Consider the following 15557-nt stretch of genomic DNA (forward strand, 5'->3'; position numbering starts at 1 on the left):
ATTGGATCCACAATTAAAACAACCAATCAACAATTAGAGAGATAATTTTCACATGCAGTTTCTTTGTAGGCACAATTAAAAACATGCAAACAGGCATACACATATTGCAGCTCTAATAAAATGTAAATTACAGACAAACTTAAAAACAAGATTGTGTGTAATATGAAAAATGTACAATATAAAAATGAAATGAAGTCAGTGAGCACGCAGCCGGGTTACTCACTCATACACATGTATAATTTGGCTTTAGAGCTACTGCAGCGTTTGGTTCAACAGAAGATGCTGCCTGCCCAAATGCAGTGTGACAAAAGGGTACAGTCTTTGATGGAAGACATTTTCGAGGCTCTAATGGTGTTCTCAGCAGGACGGGGAGGCATAGTCACGCAATGGAGGAGGGGCCAGATTGTTTAAAATTTCATAAATATTTCCATATCTAAAAATTCTACAAAAACAGCGTCTGAGACGGATGGTGTCGAGTAAGCATTTTGTCCAGAATTATTTAAATTTGACAGAAAAGGGAAAGTACTGTAAGGAAACTGAGATCTTCCTGTAAAGCTTAAGTCATATATGACCTTTGGCTGCTGAAAGATGTGGTTGGTGGTTGAGCTATGATTATGACAACAGCTAAAAATGCGCAGCATATGTGTGCTTATCTTTGAATATTTGCAGTGTATGATTGAATGTGTAATGAACGTGTGTTTGCTCTTGATGTTCTTGCATTTGAAACTTAAGAATTCTCTCTTACGTCTTGCAAAAATAAAACTAAAGAGATTTTTCATCCGTGTGAAAATTCCGCACAAGGCTGCAAGGATTGTGTAAAATTTTTATTACATTGTGCTGTTTTACTGTGCTGCTTCACTCTGTTTTGCAAACGGTTTTGGTTGCGTTACTTTTAAAATATCCCTGTTACATAATCACACATTGACTGGGAACATCACTGTACCTAACCTCACATCCAAGGTTAAGTATTAGGGTTGATCTTTTGCAACACAAAAGCTGTCTTTGGCTGCCTGACTGAGAATGGAAAAGGGAGTGTTGTGATATTTATTGAGGCTTAAAGGAGCAGAAAGAATGAGATACACTTAAAAAAAAAAAAAAAAAATGCGATTGAAGAATTGCACTTTTGTTGTTGCCTCACATCACTTCAGCAGAGCAGAGAGCACATCTGGAGGGAGCAGGGCATCCACCTCTGAGCACTGGCCCCCATAAAAGGAAAGGGGCGGGGTCAGAGCTGGTGTTGAATTTCACAGCCAGAAAACGTGACTGCAATGGTCGCCTTTGAGAAAGCCGAGCCAAACTTGCTTGCTCTCTGAAAGCGGCTCGCCGCCTCTTACCTACGGTTTTTGCCGGGGGTGGGGGGGCCGATTTGACTCTGCGCTTTGTGAGAGCCACCGTTTGGAGACTGGAGGGTCGGTAGGAAACTTTGAAAAGAGACCCCACTGCGGAGAAATACAGCTGCGCGGCTGAACTTCCATCAGCGGAGGAGAAGAACCTCAGCCAGCGGTCCGAGGGGACCGGGAGGAGGAGTCAACAGGTCCCAGGTACTACCATCCACTTGTCATTGACAGCCTGTCAACATTTGACAGCCTGCCTCCAGGTCTCATTCTCCGTAGTGGGGGGTCAACCGAGTACCGTATTTACCCGTAGCCCTTTTCACCTGGAGGATTTTGAATGCGTCATGCTTGGCCACGGTCATGATGTGCAGGAGTGTGTTACAGGTTTATTTATTTATTTTTCCTGCATTGACAGAAACGGGCTGAATAACTGGAGTGAGAAACTCCGGTCAAGTTGGTAATTCACGGCCACTCAAGCAGCACCGTGTCGCTGCAAAAAAAAAAAGTAATAAAATAAAAAAAAACAAAAACAAAAACATTATATTCAGTGGATGCGACGTGTGTTAGTGCAGCTAGCATGCCAAGCTAACGCCTCGGTTGAGCCTGCGAAGACACCGGGACGCGTTTCAGCGCAGACAGTCAGTCTCCGTGAGTCAATTAGCAAAAAGCAACCCGCTAACCACCCGGCGCGGTGCCGCAGGGGAGCGCCGGTGTGTGGAGTCAAAAGCATGTGTCTGTATCGACGCACGGCTAGTTTGTTTTTGCGGCATCAGGACAACGGAATGCGGAGAACATGTGTCTCTGGCGTCGTGCATTTGCAGATGTCGGTCAGCGTTGCTTCGCTGTGGGCTGCCCCCGGCTTGAGATGAACTTTGCTCGAGTGCATAATACACTTTGCTGTCGATTACGGATCATTATCATGAGCCCACTTCCTCTCCTCTGCGTGGACGAGCAGACACAGCTCGCAGAGGGGCAACTGCAGCCTGCATGCTCCTGATGTGCCCTAATAAAGAGCTGGAAACTTAGATGAGCCCACACACACACACACACACACACACACACACATACACACACACACACACACACACACACATGCATTCCTCTGTCGCATAAACATCAGGAATTAAGGCTTGACGTACGACTGCAAACTGACAGACATCTCAACCAATTTGTTAACACCCCTGATTAACCCCTGTCAAGATAATGTGCCAATTTGAGGTGTCTGGATCTCTGCAAATTAAATGTCAAGACTGTGTTATAACATTTCAGTTACATGCCCTGCAGCACCAGAGACCTGCGGTGTTATCTTGTAAAATGTTGTCTTGTAAAAACCAGTTTACGGTGCTCATTACCCTCCATTTAAGGCTGTAACAGGCTCTCTGTAGAGGTCTCCTTTTGTCTTGAGTGATCTGTGAAGTCGCTGCACCTTATGCATTTGGCACAACATGATTTGTTGATTGATGTTTTTGATGCTACAGATTTTATGTTGCCCCTGTCAACCTCTCTGACATTGGCGGCTGACATGGCAGTGCAGATTGTTTATTTGTTGTTGTTGTTGTTGTTGTTGTTTTTTTGTTTGTTTTTTGTTCTTGTGAGGTCGGGCCGGAGGAAAAAGATGCTCTTTCCTGTGAAAACCTGTGACATTCAGAGCAAGACGTGTTAGAGGCCCCAAGTCACTCAGTGGGAAATTTGGTATTTCTCAGGGTTTTCCCTCACTTGTCACCTCCTCTTTTGGTGTGATTCACAGTTAAAGGTTGTGCTGTCATCATAATTGGGAGGGCTTGGGCTAAGAGCAAGATTGTTAACCTTCCTGCTAAACTGCTACATATGTTAATAATTATGACAATAACCTTTAGATGTTTGCGAGAGCAGTTTTAATCTGCTGTTTATCCGTCTTGTTTTACCTGATGCCAGGACCAAAATATAGTTGCTGTCTCAAAGGTAGGAATGAGGTCATCTGAAAGGCATGATGTTTGCATCCATAAGTAAATCTGAAGAATTACTGTCCTCAAATCATTGTCGACAGCAGCTTTAGTCACATGTTTTGTCATGCTGCCTCCTCCCAGAGCATAAAGGGAAATTTACAATAGTTTTTGGTAACAAAATATTCAAATCTGTCATACTTTGGAAATTATGAATGTGTTCCTCAAGATGTCAAACTGCCCAGTGTTGTTTGTGAAAATGCCACGGTGTGCCGTTTCGTGGGACAGGGCGAGCGCTTTCTGCGATGCAGTCAAACCCTCCCTGTCAGGCGTCAACGGGAAGTCAGTTCGCTCCTCGTGTGAAGAGTGCCAGTTAAAAGCTTCACACGCCTCGGTTTCACATGGTACTAAATGTGTCATCATCATGGAGGCAGTGGCACACTCACTTTGACTCCTCACAACTCCCACCCCCTCACCATGTCCCTCTCCTTCCTCTGCAGATTGTAAAGTCAAGTGCGAACAACACTGGAAAGGAAATTTTTTCTTCTTTGTTCTTGAAAAACAGAGTTAGTAGTGAGTCAGTAGTTCCTAGCTTTATCAGTTTTATTTGTCAAATTTGATGACAGTTTTTTTTTGTTTTGTTTTTTTTTTTCGCTCATCACATGTGGAACAATTGACTTCACCTGATTCAGTTCAATCAATTATTAAAAGCAGGTTTGTTCACATTTAGGGAAAATTTGGTGCAGGAAATGAGAAGCTTCAATCTGCCAACTGAAGCAGATTCTGCCGCTGTGTTTTTCTAACGTATTCAATATATTTCTCAAAATTATATTTTCGTCTGATTTTCCTTTGAGTAACGGTATAAAACTAAATCAGCTTTGCATGTTGAATTAAGAAATTTTTCAGTGACCTGTTGTCATATTGCATGACAAGTTAGAGTGTGTGACAGGACTTTGGCTAAATTTGGCTTTTGGTCTGGTTTTCTGTGAAAAAGTCTTCAGTGTGTCAGGTGTTTTGGTTTGGTTTGGTCCGTGCTGGTCTATACACAGCCTCGCCACAGCAGCCTGCTCTGCTGTTGACGAGCCAGGCTGACTCACGAGGCCGTGGCTGTGCAGCACAAACTCATCAGGCTCTGACAGATGAGACATGCTCCCCACAATGGCAGGGCACCATGGAGATGTCACCCAGCTTCTGCTTAACGGTAAACACCTCTACCCAGTCCCACACACACTGTCAGTAGTAGCTGTGTTTCTGGGGTAAGAAACAGGGTGGTTTTCAGGTGAAAACCACTCTGCAGAGTTAGAGTTTCACTTGCTCTAAACAAGAAAAAAAATGGTGGGCTAGGTTTTTAGAATTAGTTTTGATGTGCACATGTTTTTACTGATGTTGCCAAGAATCGTTCAGTTTGTCAGCAAATAAAATCTCTGGCCTCAGAGAGAAAGAGTTGCTCCTACAAATGGAGTCCACTGGAACCAAACAGTGTAGTTTTACACTAATAAAACCAGTCTTGACCTACATGAAACAGGCTCCGACTCTGTCAGAATAAGTAGAAATAAATTGGGATATTACAGTGGTTTGGCCATGGTGCCCAATGACGTAGTCATTGCCTTAGGGAATGGGGCGAGTGTGGGAAAAGCAGGAGAGAAGAAGGGTGGGAGCTGATACCAGGGGAGTGTAGCCGAAGCCGAGTGGGATTTTTTCGGAGGGGGAGTGGAGGCGCTGTGATGTGGGGATGTGGGAGCTCCACTCACGTCGGCCGGCGGCAGTTAGACAGGCCTGCTCCTGCATACTGATTCTCTTTCTTTCGCTGCTCTCCACACAGCAAACTGGCCTACACGGCCCTGCCAGCCACGCGAGGGTAAACCCCCCCCTCAAACCACTCCACTCTCTCTTTTGCACCGCCTCCTTTTATTCCTCTTTTTATGGCTTTGATGGTATTAAATAATCTTTACGTGTCAGAGTGCACAGCTCCCAGTGTTCATGTCGAGAGAGCGAGAGAGCAATTAGGTCAGAGTGGTAGAATAACTTGGTTTCATCCCAGCCTTAAAGCGGCAGGGTACCTCACTTCAGCTGGCGCTTTATATTCACCTCAAATCTTCAGAGTGAGATTTTCAAAGAGGTCCAAGGCCAGTGGGGTTATCAAAGCACTCGGAGAGAACTTCATATCTCTCCGTTTATAGTCTCATAATAAAATGTCCCAGAATGGATCATCGGTTGTGATATTTTAGGTTTCTCACTATGTTAATTTGCCTCAAGAATCAGGCCACGTTTGTCTCCGTTTTTCCTAATGAGGCTGAGCTAAAGACCCATATAACCTATTATCCTGGTTATTGACTCGGGATGTGTTTCCAGCTGCACGTTGTTTTAGTAGACCTTGAAATCATTGACATATTTATCTGCAGTTGTTGTGCTGATATTTTTTATTTTTTTTTAAGTCAACAGTAATAAACTCAAAGCCTTGTGTTTCTGTTTGTTGTTATTTCTGTTTCACATGATCTGTGTTGTAAAGTTTCCCATAGCCTGTTGTCCCATGTTTGAGATTGCATTTCTACCATTTGGCATGTGAACGTTCTGGCCCATGGCACAGCATTTCATCGCCCTCTTCACAGAGTTTCATACTATTTTCCACACTCATTTTGTACCTTGGCTTTTTATGAAAGTGTCTCTGCCCGGTCGGACAGTCCCCCGGTGTGACGGCTGACATTTCCACTGAAAGAGCACTATTGTTGCTTCTCAATCCCCCTCCACCCTCCTCTCCATAAAACAATGGTGTCAATTGCTTCCACTGAGTACATCCACAGCTCTGAGTGAGAGACAGGCTGGCCGGGCCTGTTAGCTAGCCTGCCAGCCGTCCTACCAGGCAGCCAGGCCGACCTCTTCATTCCCAGTGATAGCTCTGTGCTGGAGCCCACAGATTCCTCCTCAGGCATCCGCGCTAATATTATCTCTGTAGCATGAGAACTAGCCCTTGATCGTGGCTGCACTGCCACCTCGTAAATGCACAAATAATGGCTTGTGTATATATTTATTTTCCCGGGGAGACAGTGGAGCAGACCGGTGGCTTCGACACACCCCCATCCCCCACCTTCTTAATGAATGGTCTCCATTCTATTTTCCTTCATTTTCCCCAGGACACTGCCATTAACTTTGACAGATGATATGTTCTTTCACTGAAACAGTGATCCTGAGCGCACTGTCACTGGAAATTGGATTCGCACACCCACCCCTTTGCTCCTCGCCTTCCCCTCCATCTCTCCTCCTCTCTCCGTCCTCCTTTCCTGTTGCTCTCTCTCAGTCTGCACTGGGGGACATGCCGTTAATATTCCTTTTAGAGCTGCGCTGTACAGCTGAGCTGCCAAGTTAACCCTCTGCTGCCATGAGTCAGACACCAAGCCAGATAGCCAGTGTCACTTACACAGATGTCTGACTAGCCAATCTGTTCTTAAGCGTGATAATACCAGTACTACTCTGAGCCAAGTGTGTGTCTGCAGTCATTGTTTTTGTACAGAATAACAAAACCCTCTACTCTTGGACAATAGAATATATAAAAAACTGCTGTGCTGCCAGATGGAGAATGTCCAAGACACTGGTTTGCTCCAGATTATGTCTGAAACTAATGGTTACTTTCTTTACCCATTAATATGCTGATTATTTTCCCAATTAATTTGTTAATTAATATAATTACTTGTTTAGTAAAGTAGTGGGAATGTCTATCCCTGTTTCCCAGACTCCAAGCTGACATCATCAGATGTGTTGGTTTGTCCGACCCACGGTTCAAAATGCAAAGTTGGTGAGATTACAGTGAGACAAAAAAACAGAGAAAAGCAGAAAACACTCACAAGCTGAGAATGTTTGGTGGTTTTGTTTTGAAGAAATGACTGGAACGATGAAGAGATTGTCAAACATACGACACTGTAGTGGTTGCTTATGGGCTGGACTGCTCTTCATCACACCGGATCTCATCTTCCTAATTAAGACATTTGAGAGGGTCTGTGTCTTTCCCATTCGGCTCTAAGAAACATTACACACTCGTCTCCTGTGCAGTGGCCATGTCCAGTTTCCAAGCGCTGCACAAGCCAAAGCATCTTAACACTGATTTCAGTGGAACAAATCCCCTCCATTGTGCCTCCTGTGTGGGCGTATGTGGCTGTTGATAGCGTGTCACCCAGCTGCTGTGGTTGCAGCTGCCTGCACATTAGCTTGAGCTGCTAGGCCACATTTATCAGTGTGAAGTGAACACCACGGTGAAAAAATAATGGACCTGAACAAAGATGATACAACTCTTGCTGCTGCTAGCTCGAACGAGCTAGCTGGTTGTAAGTGACTCAGCTCATCGCATTGGTATCGTACTGCTCTGCTGCCTTGGCTTGTGCCCGCCAAGACCATGTAGCCAGTGAGCCTGCTACTTATTCTGTCTCCACTGGCTGTCATCACAGCGCAGCCAGACACAGTGAAGAGCCATCGCACCAAATCACTGTCACGCTGAGAGGTTGCAGCACAGAGCCTGTTCAATGACTGATTCCTGTGTTTGCAGCTGGAGGAGTGGACATCGAGCCAAAGTTACCACAAAACAGTGCAGCAAAGGTCGACTGTGGGCTATTTACATTTACCGCTGTGTGGGTTTCTAAAGCTCTAATTAAGCACTGTCTTCTTCCTTTAAAAAGGTACAGAAATATTTGTTGTGTTTGTAGTTTACACTGCATGTACAGAATATGAATTTGTGAGGAAAGCATCTCAGAAATGCACCCAACAAACTAGGCTCCAGCCTGTACGTGTTTGGCAACAAGCACGCACAACTGGTGGATATAAATGATACGCCTTTAGTCAGTGAGACTGTGAGACACTATCAATAATGGCGGATTCTTTGATTGGTTTTGTGTTTCATTTTGTGTCAACATAATTTCCATTTCTCTTGGCTTTTTGTGTCGCAGTCATAATTCTGTAATGTGGCCCACCAGGCAGCATATGGCTGCCATTTATGATCAACAGCCTCTGTAAAGAGGTGACTGCAATATGCAAATGTCTGCATGCTGATGGAACAGTAATGTAATGAAGTATGTTGTGTATGGCCAATAATGAGCTCTGGTTATTGAGCGTTGATGGCTTCTTCTCAGCCTTTGTTGTTTCACATACTGCAGCTTTCTTGTTTGTTTTTCATGGAACACATACACACCACCATCCAGATCACACACACACACACACACACACACACACACACACACACACACACACACACACACACACACACACACACAGACTTAGATACATGAACACTGCATTCTCATTGATTCATTGCATTGGATGAAAAGCATATTGATAAATACCTGGAATACTTGCCCATTGAAATTGTGAAACTAAATTGGCCAGAACTGAGACAGATGCGGCGCAGTAAATTAAACAAGCAATCTTCTCTGTTGGGTGACAGCACAATGGTGATTAGGATTTCATGTGAGCTGCCCTACATTATTTATGGCTGTGCTGTGGGCTGCCTGCAGTTGAATAGACCCACAGTCCATTGACTGGGCACATTACAGGAGGCCGACTCGTAGCGAGGGGGGGAGTTAAAAATGGCTTTATTTCCTCTCGAGGAGGTCCATTTTCATCTAAATGAAGGTGGAAGCCCCAAGCGTGTTGTTTCCAGGCTCTGTGTGTGTGAAATGTGTTGACTGTGTTCCAGGAGGCTTCTCTGCTCAGTTCTGCTCTGTGTTCCAGGGTGATTTCTGCAGAACCTGCCATTTGTACAAATCAACCATCCCTAGTTTTCTTAGTCACTGCCTACTCAACTTTGTGCCCATTGCTAGTTCACAGTTTGGCTTTTTTTTTTGTCCACAGTTGAATTTACACATCTGTTCAGCTTCAAATGTCATTTGATATCAGGTATTTGATTCTATATTTATACTTTCCTACATATTATAGTATTTGTATTAAGAAAACACAGCCATCACTGCTTTCCTTTGATAGTTTCGGTGGATAGTTTGGGATCAGTATTGTTTTGTGGGGAGTCCACGGAGAAAGAAGTGTCTATCTCTTGTGGGAGGAAGGTTTGGACAAGATCTAGATATTCTCTCCTTATCCACAATGAGAATGAATCTGAAGTTCAAATTCAGCACTTGAGAGGTGTTTCCATCTGCAAATTGGCACTGAAATAGAGGCAGAAGCATCATTGCTTGTTGATGCTGGCTGTATGTGAGGAAACATTAATTGAAACTCCTGGCTACTGTTAATTTGTTCATGCTGCCTTCATGCAGTTCACTCGTGTGCAATGAAACGCTGCAGATTCCTGTGTTTAAGGAAAGCAATGGATTATGACAAACAAAGGATCGGAAAGAGATTGAGTTTCATGTAATGCATTAAAAAATGCCTTCATGGCCTCAATATCCCTTTTGCAGATCACCCTGGGACACACCTAGTTTAAGTTTGGCATTGAACCCATTTCAATTACAGATTTTCCTCTTATTCCAATTGCTATGCACGTTATTATTAATTAGTTTATTTACCAATATTAGTTTCTTTGTGGATATCATGTAGACCCAGTGTGGGGAAATCCAAGCACAACAGGATGTGGGTGTTAATTAGGGCTGCATGATTAATCGTAATAAAATCCTGTTCTCGATTCACACCACTATGCGATCTCATTTCTAAATGACAATGGTTCTTCTGTATTTTATTACATCAGCTGCATAAAAACAAGCGCTCCTACTTGACCCCAGATAATCTCAAGCACCCCATAATCCTGCATTGTCTTTGCTTTCTTGCTCAACCAATGACAGCGCGTCTTTACACCACGCGATGCAGTGTTGCAGAAAGCCGGCAGTAGAGGAGTAGACCGAATGAGAGAGACAGCGGCAATGTATGAGATAAGCAGAGAAAAGTTTGTGGTAAGGAGAAATGAATACAAAAAAAAATACAAAATGAATCCAGAGGAAAACCCAGGTGATAGTGGTGGAAATCATATGGCACAATCATATGTTTTTTTGTGCCTACTTTTGCAGGTTAATGAGTGCAATAAACATTTAAATTAGAAAAAAAAATTAAAAATCATGCCAGAGAATGGTGATCTCAATTCTAAGCCAAAAAAATTGTGATTCACTTTTTTTCCAGAATTGTGCAGCCCTGGTGTTAATGCAATAAAAGGATCCACACCATCAACAGTATTAAGCAATGAAAACTCATCTTAAGGAGTTTGTGCTGTATCTGCTTCATGTCAAGTCCCTGTGGCAAACAGAGGCCTTCTGTGTCAAGAGAGGGATTTTTTCCTACACTCAAGGACTATGAGAGTGATATGGATGTGACTCAAAGATCACATTGTCCAACTTCATAAGCAGAGATAAGAGAGGAAGCCATAGACATGAAGGCACTGACGCCATATACAAGTGCGTTACTGTATGGTCTTAACAAGCATGTTGTATTTACATCAACACTTCTCTCAGACCCCAGTAACAAAATATAAAGCAGTATTCACTGGTACATGAGATCCATAAACAGGCTACAGAAAATTAGGTCTCTGGAGGTCTCTAAATCAAAACAATCAAAAAAGACGGCGTTGGGTGATGTTGTGAAGTAGTGAAGGATCATGGGAGTTGTTGTCTTCAACATTGGTAGGTGACAGCAGATGGAATGTACAGTTACATTTAGAGTCTCCTATTTCTTGTCAGTACGCAAGTCAAGAAATATATGACAAAGATCTAGTTGTTTTTAGACATTTTAATGTGGAAAAGTTGCACATTATAACTTTAAAGTGTTGACTGTAAAAAATAAAAAATAAAAAGAAAAATTGTTTTCAGACCTTGATGCTTATTTCGGTTGCTCTCGCTGTTCCTCCATCCCAGCTTGGAGGCGACTGGTGTGGTGTAGCAGTGAACGCAGACAGCGGTGGCAGCAAGAATGTGAAAAATGAAGAGAAAACAGTTTGCAGAGCATTTGGAGCTCTGCCCACTGTCACACCTATGCACATGTGAACAGGCTGCTTCCTTTTGCCTTTTCAGTCAGCGCTGTTCCCCAACAATCACTGGGCTGCCTGAAGTGTCAAGCTCAGTTGCGTTCAGCTCAGTGATTTACTGTTTATGTTTATCAGTCAGTTGTTACAAAGACCACAGTTACAGCATGGTGATGATAGGATGTTTGTACGAGGATTTCTTCTTTCGGCTCGGAGGGTTGTTGTTTAGTGACAAAGTGAAAACAGGTGTGCCTCATCTGAGGGCTGCGTGAGCTCCGTCAAGTTGTTGAAGTCAGGGCAAAACAGTTTTACATATCAATCTATTAAATTTGATGTGTTCACATGTGCTCATACCTGAATTTAGATATCAAATAACCGTAATAAGCTTGCTTTTTGTTCATTGTTGTACTGTTTTTGTCTGATTTTCTGTGTTTTCCTTACTGCTGTCCTCACTGGTCTCTTGTGAGAAGGTAGCTCTAAGGCTGTGGGTTTACAGTGCAGCTCTACACCTCCTGTATGAATGCCTGAAAATAACTTTTCGCTGCATTTGGATTCTTGAGTGCTTTGAGTGATTTGCTCGAGGGACTCTGAAGCTTGTGTTTGCAACTGAAAACTGTTCATCTTCTCTCTGCGTTGGAGGTGTGGGATATGAAAATGGAATGCCATCTCTAATTTGTGTTTTATTTGTTTGCATTTCACTTCTAGTAGCATCATTGTATATTTTCTGCCCATGCACAAGTTATGAAATGGCTAACAAGAAGGCTATGTTTGTTTTATTGGTGAAATTAACTGCCATCTTCACTTTGATGGATGTCTGTTGCGTGAGTGTGTGCTAATTGTCCGCACAACAGCGTGTTTTCATTCGCCGTTGGCCTCTGGCCCGGGATACCCACTCGAACTCCGGTCCACTTGTCCAGAGCGCCAAAACAATGCTGAGCTGCCGTGCTTCTTCAGAGGGCCTCTGTCGGACAGTCCCCTGGGGGTGGGGTGTTTTCTGATAAGTCTGTGCCAAATCTGGTCCCTGCACTCAATTGCTTCTTTGTCATTTCCTCCATGTGAATGTCAGTGCGGCTGAGCTGCGGCTCCATGGATTCCCTGCGTTCAGATACCTTGCGTGGCTTTCAGCAGGGCTCAGACAGCGCTGCTTGCCTCCCCCTCAACCACAACCGCAGCCCCTTCATCCTCCAACCGTTGTTTTCCTATCGAGTGAAACTTACTTTTTACCCTCTCTCATGAAGCATGAAATACAGGCTTTTATATTGGCATTGGCAGGTATTTAAACTTCTGATATGATCCAGGCTGTGCTCATTAAATCGTCGGGATGATGTAACGTTTCGCTGCCGCTGTTCTGTGCCAGCATGGCATGTTTTTCTACTTAGGGATTCCAATATTTGTCTCTGTCATAAACACATGGCATCTGGTTGCCAGTAGTCGGCCCGGCCTTCATTTTGGTCATTGACATCGAAATGTGCTCTGAATTCTGTGGAGAGAAGCTGCCTGGCTCCTCATTTAGCAGCTTGCGTAGGTATGATAAATGTTATTAATCACCTATTGACCCACAGGGGTCAAGCCTTTGCCCTGTTGCCCATCACACTCCTCCTTCCTGCTGTCTTCTCTCTGCCTCTGCACACCGTGGATAGCCTTTACCTAGCTTGGCCAATAGTTTTCCTCTCCAACGCTGCATGTCCACCAACAGATACCAGGCAACACAACTATGCACTTTCCTTGTTTGCAGTCAAGTGTGAGATTTTTTTCCCCCCTTTCTAGATTTATCTTTCCAAAAATATCTTGTAGTTCACCTGTTGGCCCCTGAAATACATTTATGTTGTGAATGTGATTAGATACAGCGAGGCAGAACAGATATGCTTTCCTCTCTGTGTTCTCAGCTTTAGTTTTGACCTTTGCACTTCTAATATCGCAGCCAGTTTTTAGGACCTTACTGAAGAGATAAGTAAATAGAAGAAAGTGTGAGATTATCGGGGAAATAATCTCCTGAAAGAAATGAAGTTGGTTGAAATACCAAGGACAGGGAGGTATAAATGTGTACACACGCACACACTGAGTTTCTGCTCTGGATGGGGTTTCTGTTCAGCTTTTTTTTTTTTTCCACTGGCAGTGTAAAGAATCGAAGGGGAGCTTTTGTTCTTTTGAAAATCCACCTGATAATGTTGGTAGCTGGCTCCTTGCCTTAGCTGGTCAGATTTAAAAGACGAAAAAAAAAACCAAAAAAAAAAACCTTTCAGTCTCCAGTGCCCAGCCCAGTGTTACACACTTTACACACCCAACACAGTGGCCCAGATTTTCTACAATCCCCCAGTGAAACAGCTCTTCTGTTTGGAGCCTTTAGAAATGGATGGCGAATTTTATTTTCATGGGAGAACCCTCAGAGTTGAAGAGTGCAGCGCAGGTAGGGATAATAAGGCTGGCAACACAATAACGGCATCAGTGTGATGCTAAGTTTTCTGGGTTCACAGATAGGCCATTACTCCATCCTCTCTTCCCCCTTCCAACTTTAATGTTCCACATGAGACTGATTGAGCCATTTCGTATTGCTAAGCTGCGTGAAGAGTGCTACTTTTATAATGAAAGAATACTGCTAAATCAAGGCTTGACAAATCTACTTTCTCCATGTCCCCACATTGAGGGTTGGTGGATTAGGCTCTAATTTTAGTGCCACTTATCTCTTCAGCTGCTTTTACGAATTAGTTCCAAATAACAAAAAAGTGTGAAAAATGTGAAGGGTTTTTGGGGGTTGGATGGGGAGGGGGGTGGGAGTTGGGTATTGTCAGGGACGCAAGGCTGTGAAAAAGAGATTGTCTAGTGGCAGTGACAGCCTTTGCATAAGAGTTCAAATTTAAATACAAATCTCCAGAAATCTCCTGTTTGTGGCAGTTGGGCAGAAGGCAGTTGTTAGACGGAAATCTTCGAGGAGTTTTTCAATCGTTGTCGGTCCCACCGCATAGCGTCTCAAGTGGCTGCGTGAGATCACAAAGCCTGATGGAGTTTTCAAACAATGCAGACCGAGAAAAATTTCACACAACTTTTTTTTTTTTTTTTTCTTTTTCCACCCTCTCTCTCTCCCTCTCTCATTCAGTTTTCCAAAACAGAAACTTAGAGGCTTGGTTTTTGTTATTGAGGCTGAATGTGCGATGAATGAACGGTTGGTCAGAAAGCCGCCGTGTGTTTGTTTCAGCAGTCCACTTACTGCAAGTCAGCATTCAGTTCGTCTAGTCTAAACAAAGTCACTTTTCTGGACTTACCCAGATCGTTCAGACCTTTCCATCTCACATGTGTACGGCTACTGTGACACGTCATCAATACTGAACAACCATCAATGCGTCACTGGAGGCGGTTGCATTTAAAACAATGGAGGACGCGGCGTTGGTGTGCATTCAGCACTTTTGAATAGCCGCCAGCTTATTGATCCTCCTTCAAGGTCGGCATCAATTCCTCTCTGCCCTGTTTTTTCTGTTTTTTTGACAGCGGAGGGCAAATGCATATTAGACAAAAACTTGCTCAATTGACTTGGGAGGGAGAGAGCCATAAAAAAAAAAACGGCCATGGCAGTTTCCACTCAGATTTGCTTCTCTGGGAGAGGAGCCCTTGTCGTTGCGGGCAGGGTTTGGGTGTGATTATGTAATCCATCAGGGTATTACCATAAAGGGGAGGGGGGTTGAGGGGTTGGAAGGTAATAGTGGGGCTACTGATGATCATCGTCTAGCAACTGCCCAAGGGCAGGAATGTTTTGTGCGCCAATGTGTCCGACAGGTGGCTAGGAGACGCTAATTGATTAATGATCAGGGTGATATATGAGCCCCCGCGGCCAGCCTAAACATAAAGGCTCAGAGCACCGGTGTCGCCCTAAATCATTTCCAACCAGGCCAGTAAACCCAAAACAGTTCCCTCATTAGCATATGAAAGACCAATCAGGAGGGGGACTGTGCCTTCCAAGCCCTTTGTGGACTGCCTATTGTCAACATCCTGAGTCTGAATTAACAGGCTAGCATTTTACGCCAGATGAATAATGACAACAAAGATGGTTTTATAATAAGGGTCACTCAGCACTAATGAATGATTAACATCACCACAATCTCAGCCTTTGATATCGTTGGGATCTGAACCTCGTTCTCTGCCTGTGCACAGCTTTGAGGAAAGCAACACTCATCCAGATGACTGTACTCATAAAGAGAACTCTTGTCTGCTGCACCGTACCAGACGCAAACTGCTGTTATTTTACTACATGGCATAAAACATTGTTATAAAAATCAAGGTTGGATTGATGTCTTTTCACCATGTGTTATACTAGCTATAATTTCTCATACCTCGAGGTGAGATAATTTACATTCTCTCTGTACAGGGGTCAGA

At 43.7% G+C, this 15557-nt stretch overlaps 1 protein-coding gene across 2 annotated transcripts in view; it reads left to right on the forward strand.

Annotated features, from left to right (window-relative positions):
• Nucleotides 1-1137: 1137 nt before the first annotated feature.
• The window catches only part of raraa (retinoic acid receptor, alpha a), a 142777-nt gene continuing 128357 nt past the window's right edge, over nt 1138-15557 (forward strand). For both annotated transcript variants that reach the window (XM_071463666.1, XM_071463667.1), the window contains exon 1: nt 1138-1541. The gene's annotated coding sequence lies outside the window, so the exon portion shown is untranslated. The remainder of the gene's footprint in view (nt 1542-15557) is intronic.

Source organism: Trachinotus anak, unplaced genomic scaffold, assembly GCF_046630095.1.
Source record: "Trachinotus anak isolate AG129_WGS33_773 ecotype Australia unplaced genomic scaffold, CSIRO_AGI_Tana_v1 ptg000025l, whole genome shotgun sequence".
NCBI lineage: Eukaryota > Metazoa > Chordata > Actinopteri > Carangiformes > Carangidae > Trachinotus > Trachinotus anak.